The sequence below is a fragment of the Sciurus vulgaris genome (assembly GCF_902686455.1).
Source record: "Sciurus vulgaris genome assembly, chromosome: 11".
NCBI classification, from domain to species: Eukaryota; Metazoa; Chordata; class Mammalia; order Rodentia; family Sciuridae; genus Sciurus; species Sciurus vulgaris.
In genome coordinates this window covers 49911191-49922188 of record NC_136472.1, presented here as the reverse complement: position 1 = coordinate 49922188, position 10998 = coordinate 49911191, and the positions used below count along the sequence as shown (strand labels likewise).

At 36.2% G+C, this 10998-nt stretch overlaps 1 pseudogene across 1 annotated transcript; it reads right to left on the bottom strand.

The window, feature by feature from the left end:
- Nucleotides 1–6169: 6169 nt before the first annotated feature.
- On the bottom strand, nucleotides 6170–6904 carry LOC306638616 (high mobility group protein B1-like; annotated as a pseudogene). The gene has a single exon. The product of its transcript is annotated as a high mobility group protein B1-like (transcript).
- Nucleotides 6905–10998: the final 4094 nt, after the last annotated feature.

The following is a 10998-nucleotide window of genomic DNA, read 5'->3' as shown; positions in this document are numbered from 1 at the left end:
ATTTTCATTCATAATACACAAATGGAGTACAACTCTCAATTCTCTGTATACATAGTAGAGTTATACCATTTCAGTATTCATACATGTACAAAGGGGTAATGATGTTTGTCTCATTCTATTATCATTCCTTCCCCCACTCCCTCCCCATCTCTCATTTCCATCTCCACAATCCATCCTTCTTCCATTTTTCCCTTACCTCTCCTGCCCTTGTAATGTATCATCAACCACTTATCAGAGAAATCATTCCACCTTTGGTTTTTTGGGATTGGCTTTTTTCACTTAACATGATATTCTCCAATTTCATCCATTTACCTGCAAATGCCATAATTTTATAATTCTTTATGGCTGAATAATATTCCATTATGTATATGTATCACAACTTCTTTATCCATTCATCAATTGAAGGGCATCTAGATTGGTTCCACAATCTGGCTATTGTGAATTGAGCTGCTATAAACATTGATATGGCTGTGTCACTGTAGTATGGTGATTTTAAGTCCTTTGGGTATAGGCCAAGGAGTGAGATAGCTGGGTCAAATGGTGGTTCCATTCCAAGTTTTCTAAGGAATCTCCACACTGCTTTCCAGAGTGGTTGCACCAATTTGCAGCCCCACCAGCAATGTATGAGTGTACCTTTTTCCCCACATCCTCGCCAACACCTATTGTTGCTTGTGTTCTTGATAATTGCCATTCTAATTGGGGTGAGATGAAATCTTAGGGTAGTTTTGATTTGCATTTCTCTTATTACTAGAGATGTTGAACATTTTTTCATATATCTGTTGATTGTTTGTAGATCTTCTGTGAAGTGTCTGCTCATTTCCTTAGCCCGTTTGTTGATTGGGGTATTTGTATTCTTGGTGTAAAGATTTTTGAGTTCTTTATAAATTCTGGAGATTAGAGCTCCATCTGCAGTGTGTGTGGCCAAGATTTTGCACACTCTGTAGGCTCTCTCTTCACATTCTTAATTCTTTCCTTTGAATCTATCCCAATTATTGATTCCTGCTTTTATTTCTTGTGCTTTGGGAGTCATGTTAAGGAAGTCTGGTCCTACGCTGACATGATGAAGATTTGGACCTATTTTTCCTCTATTAGGTGCAGAGTTACTGGTCTAATTCCTAGGTCCTTGATACATTTTGAGTCGAGTTTTGTGCAGGGTGAGAGACAGGAATTTAGTTTTATTTTGCTGCATATGGATTTCCAGTTTTCCTAGCACCATTTGTTGAAGAGGCTATATTTTCTCCAGTGTATGTTTTTGGCATTTTTGTCTAGTATGAAATAACTGTATTTATGTGGGTTTTATCTCTGTGTCATCTATTCTGTATCATTGTATCATTGGTCTACCTGCCTATTTTAATGCCAATACCATGCTGTTTTTGTTACTATTGCTCTGTAGTATAGTTTAAGGTCTGCTATTGTGATACCACCTGCTTCACTCCTCCTGCTAAGGATTGCTTTAACTATTCTGGGTCTCTTATTCTTCCAAATAAATTTCATGATTGCTTTCTCTATTTCTATGAGGAATGTCATTGGGATTTTAATGAGAGTTTCATTGAATTTGTATAGCGCTTTTGGTAGTATGACCATTTTGACAATATTAATTCTGCCTATCCAAGAACACAGGAGATCTTTCCGTCTTCTAAGGTTTTCTTTCATTTCTTTCTTTAGTGTTCTATAGTTCTCATTATAGAAGTCTTTCACCTCTTTTGTTAGATTGATTCCCAAGTACTTTTTTTTTTTTTTGAGGATATCTTGAATGGGGTAGTTTTCCTAATTTCTCTTTCAGAGGATTCATCACTTATGAATAAAAATGCATTAGATTCATGAGTGTTGATTTTATATCCTGCTACATTACTGAATTCATTTATGAGTTCTTCAAGTTTTCTGGTGGAATTTCTTGGCTCCTCTAAATATAGAATCATGTCATCAGCAAATAGTGATGATTTGGGTTCTTCTTTTCCTACTTGTATTCCTTTAATTTCTTTAGTCTGTCTAATTGCACTGGCTAGAGTTTTTTTTTTTCCATTTTTTTATTAAAAATCATAAATTTACGTAGGGCAATGTTGTTTGTTTCATTCTGTTATTTTTTCCCTTCCCCCCACCCCTCCCACCCCTCTTTTCCCTCTATACAGTCCTTCCTTCCTCCATTCTTACCACCCTCCTTATCCCTAACCCTAAACCTAACCCTAGCCCTAATGCTAACCCCTCCTACCCCCCATTATATGTCCTTATCCGCTTATCAGTGAGATCTTTCGTCCTTTAGTTTTTTGAAATTGGCTTATCTCACTAAGGATGATATCCTCCAATTTCATCCATTTACCTGCAAATGCCATAATTTTATCATTCTTCATGGTGGAGTAATATTCCATTGTATATATATGCCACAGTTTCTTTATCCATTCATCAACTGAAGGGCATCTAGGTTGGTTCCACACTCTGGCTATGGTGAATTGAGCAGCTATGAACATTGATGTGGCTGTATCTCTGTAGTATGCTGATTTTAAGTCATTTGGGTATAGGCCAAGGAGTGGGATAGCTGGGTCAAATGGTGGTTCCATTCCAAGCTTTCTGAGGAATCTCCATACTGCTTTCCAAGTGGCTGCACTAATTTGCAACCCCACCAGCAATGTATGAGTGTACCTTTTTCCCCACATCCTTGCCAACACCTATTGTTGCTTATGTTCTTGATAATCGCCATTCTAATTGGGGTGAAATGAAATCTTAGAGTAGTTTTGATTTGCATTTCTCTTATTACTAGAGATGTTGAACATTTTTTCATATATCTGTTGATTGCTTGTACATCTTCTTCTGTGAAGTGTCTGTTCATTTCCTTAGCCCATTTGTTGATTGGATTATTTGTATTCTTGGTGTAGAGTTTTTTGAGTTCTTTATAGATTCGGGATATTAGCGCTCTATCTGAAGTATGATTGGCAAAGATATTCTCCCACTCTGTAGGCTCTCTCTTCACATTACTGATAGTTTCCTTTGCTGAGAGAGAGCTTTTTAGTTTGAATCTATCCCAGTTGTTGATTCTTGCTTTTATTTCTTGTGCTATGGGAGTCCTGTTAAGGAAGTCTGCTCCTAAGCCAACAAGTTGAAGGTTTGGACCTACTTTTTCTTCTATAAGATGCAGGTTCTCTGGTCTGTTTCCGAGGTCCTTGATCCATTTTGAGTTGAGTTTTGTGCAGGGTGAGAGATAGGGGTTTGATTTCATTCTATTGCATATGGTTTTGCAGTTTTCCCAGCACCATTTGTTGAAGAGGCTATCTTTTCTCCACTGCATATTTTTGGCACCCCTGTCTAGTATGAGAAAATTGTATTCATTTGGGTTTGTGTCCATGTCCTCTATTCTATACCATTGATCTACCTGTCTACTTTGGTACCAATACCATGCCGTTTTTGTTACTATTGCTTTGTAATAGAGTTGAAGATCTAGAGTTTTAAGGACAATGTTGAATAGAAGTGGTGAAAGACGGCATCTCTGCCTTGTTCCACTCTTTTAGGAAGAATGCTTTCAGTTTTTCTTATTTTCGAATGATGTTGGCCATGGAATTAGCACAGATAGCCTTTTACAATGTTGTGCTGTGTTCCTACTATCCCTATTTTATCTAGTGTTTTGAGCATGAAGAGGTGCTGTGTTTTATCAAATGCTTTTTCTGCATCTATTGAAATAATCATGCGATTCTTAACTTTAAGCCTGTTGATATGGTGAATTACATTTATTGATTTATGTACGTTGAACCAAGTTTGCATCTCTGGGATGAAACCCACTTGATCATGGTGCACTATCTTTTTAATATGTTTTTGTATGGAATTTGCTAAAATTTTGTTGAGAATTTTTGCATCTATGTTCATTAGGGATATTGGTCTGAAATTTTCTTTCCTAGACATGTCTTCATCTGGTTTTGATATCAGGGTGATAGTAACTTCATAGAATGAGTTTGGAAGGTTTCCCTCCTTCTGTATTTCATGGAATGCTTTGAGGAGTATTGGAATGAGTTCTTCTTTGAACATCGTGTAGAACTATACTGAGAATCCATCTGCTCCTGAACTTTTCTTGGTTGGTAGACTTTTAATGACTTCTTCTATTTCATTTCTTGAAATTGATCTATTTAAATTGTGTATGTCCTCCAGATTCATTTTGGGTGGATCATATGTCTATAGAAATCTGTAGATGTCTTCGAGATTTTCTATTTTGTTTGAGTATAGATTTTCAAAGTAGTTTCTAATTATGTTTTGTATTTCAATAGTGTCTATCCTGATATTTCCTTTTTAATTACAGCTCAAAACCCTAGAAAAAGAAGAACAAATCAACACCAAAATAGTAGAAGACAGAAAATAATTAGGTCCTTATTTTAGGTATTTAATTGTTGACTTTTTCTTCTTTTATTGAATGTGCTCCATGCAATGAATTTTCCTTTCAGTACTGCTTTCATAGTGTCCCAGAGATTTTGATATGTTGTACCATTGTTTTCTTTTACCTCTAAGAATTTTTTAATCTCCCCCCAATGTCTTCTGTTATCCATGCATCATTCTATAGTGTATTACTTAGTCTTCAGGTTTGGAGTAGTTTCTGTTTTTATTTTATGTAAGGTAGTATCTCTATCTTTTTGCATTTGCTAAGAGTAACTTTGTGGCATAACATATGGTCTATTTTAGAGAAGGATCCATGTGCTGCTGAGCAGAAAGTGTATTTGTTTTTTGATGGATGGAATATTCTATATATGTCTGTTAAGTCTAAATTATTGATTGTGTTATTGAGTTCTGCACTTTCTTTGTTCAATTTTTGATTGGAAGATCTGTCCAATGGTGACAGCATTGTGTCAAAGTCACCTAGAATTATTGTGCTTTGGTCTATTTGGTTCCTGAAATTGAGAAGGATTTGTTTAATGTACATGGATGCACTATTGTTTGGGGTATAAATATGTATGATTGTTATGTCTTGCTGATTTATGCCTCCCTTAAGCAGTATAAAATGTCATTGTTTATCCCTTCTTACTTTGGCTTGAAGTCTGTTTTATCTGAAATGAAGATGGAAACCCTGCTTTTTTACTGAGTCTCTGTGCATGATATGTTTCTTCCCAACCTTTCACCTTTAATTTGTGGGTATCTTTTTCTATGAAATGAGCCTCTTGAAGGCAGCATATTGTTGGCTCTTTCTTTTTAATCCAATCTGCCAGTCTATGTCTTTTGATGGATGAGTTTAGGCCATTAACATTCAGGGTTATTATTGAGATATGACTTGTATTCTCAGTCATTTTGACTTACTTTTGCATTTTAACTTGACTTGGTTTCTCCTTTATTTGTCTATTCCTTTAGGGTAGTTCCTCCCTTTGCTGATTTACATTGTTGTTTTTCATCTCTTCCTCATGGAATATTTTGCTGAGAATGTTCTGAAGTGCAGGCTTTCTATTTGTAAATTCTTTAAGCCTTTGTTTTCCATGGAAGGATTTTATTTCATCATCAAATCTGAAGGTAAGTTTTGCTGGGTATAAGATTCTTGGTTAGCATCCATTTTCTTTCAGAGCTTGAAATATGTCATTCCAGGCCCTTCTTGCTTTTGGGGTCTGGGCTGAGAAATCTGCTGATATCTGTATTGGTTTCCCCCATATGTAATCTGATGTTTTTCTCTCTCAGCCTTTAAAAGTCTATATTTTGTATGTTAGGTATTTTTATTATAATTTGCCTCCATGTGGATCTGTTGTAATTTTGTACATTTGGTGTCCTGTAATCCTCTTGAATTCAATTTTCCATTTCACTCATCAGATTCGGGATATTTTCTGATATTATCTCATTGCATAGATTATTCATTCCTTTGGTTTATATCTCTGTGCCTTCCTCAATCCCAATAATTCTTTTTTTAATAAAAAAATTGTATTTACTTGGAAGCATTCAGAATGTCAACAAAACAGCTGCAACTTTTTTTTTCACTTACAGAGTGGTATTCAGTTACCAGAACAACAATTATTTCATATAAGCTGCATCAGAGACAACTGAAGATGAAAAACTACCGTCCCCATATATAACTAATTTGTGCTGGGCACCAATAAGAACCTGCACTAAATTTCCATGCCAATTTACAACCCCCATACTGTACCAGGCAATGTTAGTTGCTACTGAAATTACCACCAGGACAGGGCTATCTAAAGACACATTCAGTAGTGTATTAACTATACAGAAAAAGACACTGTATAGTTTAAGAACAAATCTTACACAGTCTTACATTTCAATTTTTTTCTTTAAAAGGAGTGAGTTGTGTACAGGGGGGTTAAATGCTTTATAGACAAGAAAAAAATACTGTGCTAGAATCAACTTATTCATCATCTTCTTCTTCTTCTTCATCTTCCTCTTCCTCCTCACCCTCTTCATCTTCCTCATCTTCCTCCTCTTCCTTCTTTTTCTTGCTTTTTTCAGCCTTGACAACTCCCTTTTTTGCTGCGTCAGGTTTTTCTTTAGCTCAGTAGTCAGCAACATCCTTTTTTATTTTTCCTTCAGTTTAGCAGCTTTCTTTTTGTAAGGCTGCTTATCATCTTCAGCAGCGTTATTCCACATCTCTCCGAGTTTCTTTGCAACATCACCAATGGATAGGCCAGGATGTTCTCCTTTGAATTTTGGGCAATCCTCAGAATAGAACAAGAAGAAGGCCAACAGAGGCCTCTTGGGTGCATTGGGATCCTTGAACTTCTTTTTTGTTTCCCCTTTAGGAGGGGTACAGATTTTCTTTTCTTTCATAACGGGTCTTCTCCACCTTTGCCATGTCTTCAAATTTTTCTTTGTCTTTAGCAGACATGGTCTTCCACCTCTCTGAGCTCTTCTCAGAAAACTCTGAGAAGTTGACTGAAGCATCTGGGTGCTTCTTCTTGTGCTCCTCCCAGCAAGTTTGCACAAAGAATGTGTATGATGACATTTTGCCTCTCGGCTTCTTAGGATCTCCCTTGCCTATGTTTAATTGTTTTTCCTCATCGTGGCACAGAGTCGCCCAGTGCATTGGTCTCTCACTTGCCCCGGCGCTGTCTCTATGGAGCTCAATGTACTTTGAAAAATTCTTAAGTTTGGTCTTCTCATGATATCCCATAATTCTTGGAGGTTTCATTCATGATTTCTTACCATATTGTCTGTTTGGTCAACTTTGTTTTCAAGATTAAATATTTTGTCTTCATTGTCTGAGATTCTGTCTTCCAAGTGATCTAGTCTGTTGGTGATGCTTTCTATTGAGTTTTTAATTTGGTTTATTGTTTCCTTCATTTCAAGGATTTCTTTTTTTTTTTTTTTCCAGAATCTCTATCTCTTTATTGAAATAATCTTTTGCTTCCTGCATTTGTTCTTTTAACTGTTTATTGGTGCAATCATTCACTGCCTACATTTGCTCTCTTATCTCATCGTTCACTTTTCAGATCATTTAAATTATGTACATTCTGAACTCCCTTTCTGACATTTCTTCTGCCATGTGGTCATTGGAGTCTAGCATCTAGGTTTGTTTGGGGCACTTTCTTCCCTTGTTTACTCATGTTATTTGTGTATCTTCCCCTCTAGCAATGGGAATCCAAGGAATTGCAGCTTCCCCCCATAGACTTATAGTGTCTCTGCAGGAATAATAGTAATAATACTATGAATTAAAAAAGAATTCTGCAATAAAATTATACTCTACTGTTCAAACCTCCTATTCTTCATTAGCATGATGCCTGAGAGGAACTTGATAATGTGGTGTCCCAAGAAGGGTGCTGCCCCACTGCCTCCAGGTCAGGAATAATCAATGCTTGTGGGCAAAAATGACCCCATGTTGATAGATGGTCAGCCACAGTGTAGGCACTAGATGGGCACTAGACCAAGGGCAGGGGAGTGGGCCTGGGTGCTCCCTCTTTTAAATAAAATATTAAAAAGGCCATACCCAGGTAATATTCATAGGGAAAAGTCATCTAAGTTTACCATGCAGTTGTTTACCAAAAATAGAGGAGAGTCTTAACTTTTGCTCTTGGATTTCAGTCAAGATACCGTATAGTAATTTTGTAAAATCATATGGAAGTTCAAGGTTGCTTTTCTTGCTCAGTAGTTTTAATGAAATTAAGTAATTCCAATGGGAATTTTTTTTTTTTAATTTTTTAACTGCATTCCTATGCCCATCTAAGGCATGCCCCTGTGTATTGGCTATTTCAGTATTTCAAATGTTTCAAAAAATATTTCTTTAATTATGTACAACCTAAAATGTTGGTGTTTTATATGAATCATCCATCAGTGAATCATTCCCTAATTCTTTCTATTTGTCACAGTTGTTAAAGAACCAAGTGCATATTGCATGAAAACATTATGACCCTTTCTCTTAATTTAAATAAATTACAAGGTAACTGGATTTCTAAAAACAAAAACAAAAACAAAAAAACAAAAACACAAAAATCCCCCAAATCTCTGAATCTGTTAGTTTATGTGGCAAAGAGGATTTTGTGGATATGATTGAAGATTTTGAGCTGAAGCAATTATCCTAGATTATCCAGACAGGCTTAAAATAATCATAAAGAGTCTTACACATGAAACAGGAAGAAGACTCAGAGAAGAAATGATGACAGAAGCAGAGTTCGGTAACTTGATTGTTGCCAGGTAAGTTTGGAGTGTGATCCAATGATCGCATACAACCTGTAGAGGCTAGAAAAGACAAAACCTAGCTTCTCTCCTACAGTATTCAGAAGAATGTAGCCCTGCTAATAACAGGATGTTAGCCAAGTAAGACCTACATCAGACTTCCCTTCTACAAACTTAGAGCACATTGTGTTTCTATATGCTACTAAGGTAATGGTCATAAACTAAAACAGACAGCAAGCAGAAAAACAAACACAAATTTTTAGAGAATTAGAAGTTCTAGAAGGAAGAAAAATTAAAAAGGATAATATGATAGCCAGTGAAGCACAAAAACGCACTTGGCCTATCTGTGTTCCTAGTAGGAAAGAACAAGAATGAGAAACCCATGAAGCTGAAGTTGGAGAAGCAGGCTTCTCCAGAGAGAAAATGCTTCAGAATTTGGCATATGATCATCTAACCTCACTCAGAATGAGGACATACGAGCATAAGCTTCAACACTACAATTCTTTTTTCTGTGACAAATGTTGTTATTGTCTTTCTTTAATACCAAGTAATACAATGAAAAAGAAACATGGGCCCTAATTTCAAAGTTTACATAGCTAATGTAGTTTTGTTTAAAATATAAAATGGATGCCCATCTCCAATTAAATCTGGAAGATTAAGCATACAAGTTTATGTCTGCTTTTTCCTGGAACCTCACTAAAATGATAAGAAAACAATTTTTAAAGTGCTATAAAAGAGAATGGACATGAAGTCACAGCATTTAGAAAATGATAGCAAGATTTCAGTAGGAAAACTAATGGACAAATAGCAAATGACCCAGATAGCAGAGAGATGAAATCTAAGTGCTTTTCAGCAGGAAGCAATCTGATTTATTTGTAAACTCTGGCAAAGAGTGGGAATTGGAAGTACCTGGTGGTTGGCCCAGGCTAGTTACAGGATACTTTGCTGCATGTCTACATAAGAAAGATTTAGATCTTCCCAAGTCTATGTCTCTAGGCCAGAGAACCTCACAGTCATGATAGGTGAGAGAAATTTGTAGCTGTAGGGTAAATCCTTTGGCCTCGGGCTTCAAAGACAGTAGCATGCTGAGATCTGTGGTGAGACACCTTGTTGAAACCAGGTAAAAAGTTTGAATGGCAAGACTCCACCTCATTCTGGGTTTCGGTTTCTAGTTTTGTGTCTGCCAGATGTCTAATCTCCAGGAAACAGATTAGAACACTCCCAATGGAGCAACTCATCAGTGCAAACTACCAAAACAAAAAGCATGTATTTGTTGCTATCTGGAATCCACAGCTCAAAAGCCATGGAAATGATATCAGTTGACAAGGCCTACACACCCACGGTGACTTCATCTTAAATACAAATGGACAGCCAAAGTCCATGAGATTTTTGAATACAGACTCTGACCAAATATAAAACAAACAATCTGAAAAGCAGGAAATTCATGGAAACAGGGAACACAAGAAAATGTTAAAAAGTAACAAGTAGAATTTAAAATTTCAGGAAGAAAAAAGAAAATAGTGTCTCAAAACAAGAATAAGATGCTGCTGGAATAAAGAAGATTTAGAGAATAAAGAGCTCTTGGAAGTTAAATGTATATAGTAGAAGCCTTTAAATTGATTAATGAGTTGGAAGATAAAAAGCAGGGACTCTATTAAAAATTAAAAATCAAAATAAATGATTGGAAAGAAAAAGATTTTGAAAACTGAAGATCATTGGGGCTAGCACAGAGTCACGGGGCTAGCACAGTGGCACATGCCTGTAATCCCAGCAGCTTGGGTGGCTGACGCAGGAAGAGCTCAAGTTCAAAGCTAGCCTCAGCAACTTAAGAGGATCCTAAGCAACTTGGCAAGAATCTATCTCAAAATAAAATATAAAAAGGTCTGGGGATGTGGCTGAAGCACCCCGGCTTCAATCCCTGGTACAAAACAAACAAACGCAAAACAATCTGAAGATCAATTCAGGATGGCTAAGATCCAACTAATAGGCTTTCAAGAAAGCATAGGGAAAATGGAGTAGAGGAAATTATCCAGTAGATTTAATGTGAACATTTTTGTATTTGAAGGATATGAAAGGGTTTGCCTCTGAGTGAAAAGCATAAAGACTTCCAAAGCACCTTAAATATATTTCATAAATTTTCATAACAGTAGAAATAAAGTATCATAAAGTTTATAGAGAAAACTATTTTAAAGCATATGCATTTCTGCAAGAGTCAAAAATGGTACTATCTACCAAAAGCAATACTAGGAGGTGGGAAGCAATGAGGTTGTGCCATCAAAATTATCAGGAAAATGACTGTAATTAGAACTCACAGAAGCAAACCAGTCAAGTGTGAAGGTAGAAAAATAAATTTTCAAATGTACAAATTATCAGATAATTAGTTTCTGAGCCTTTTCCTTCAAGAAACTGCAAAAGAATGCATTCAAG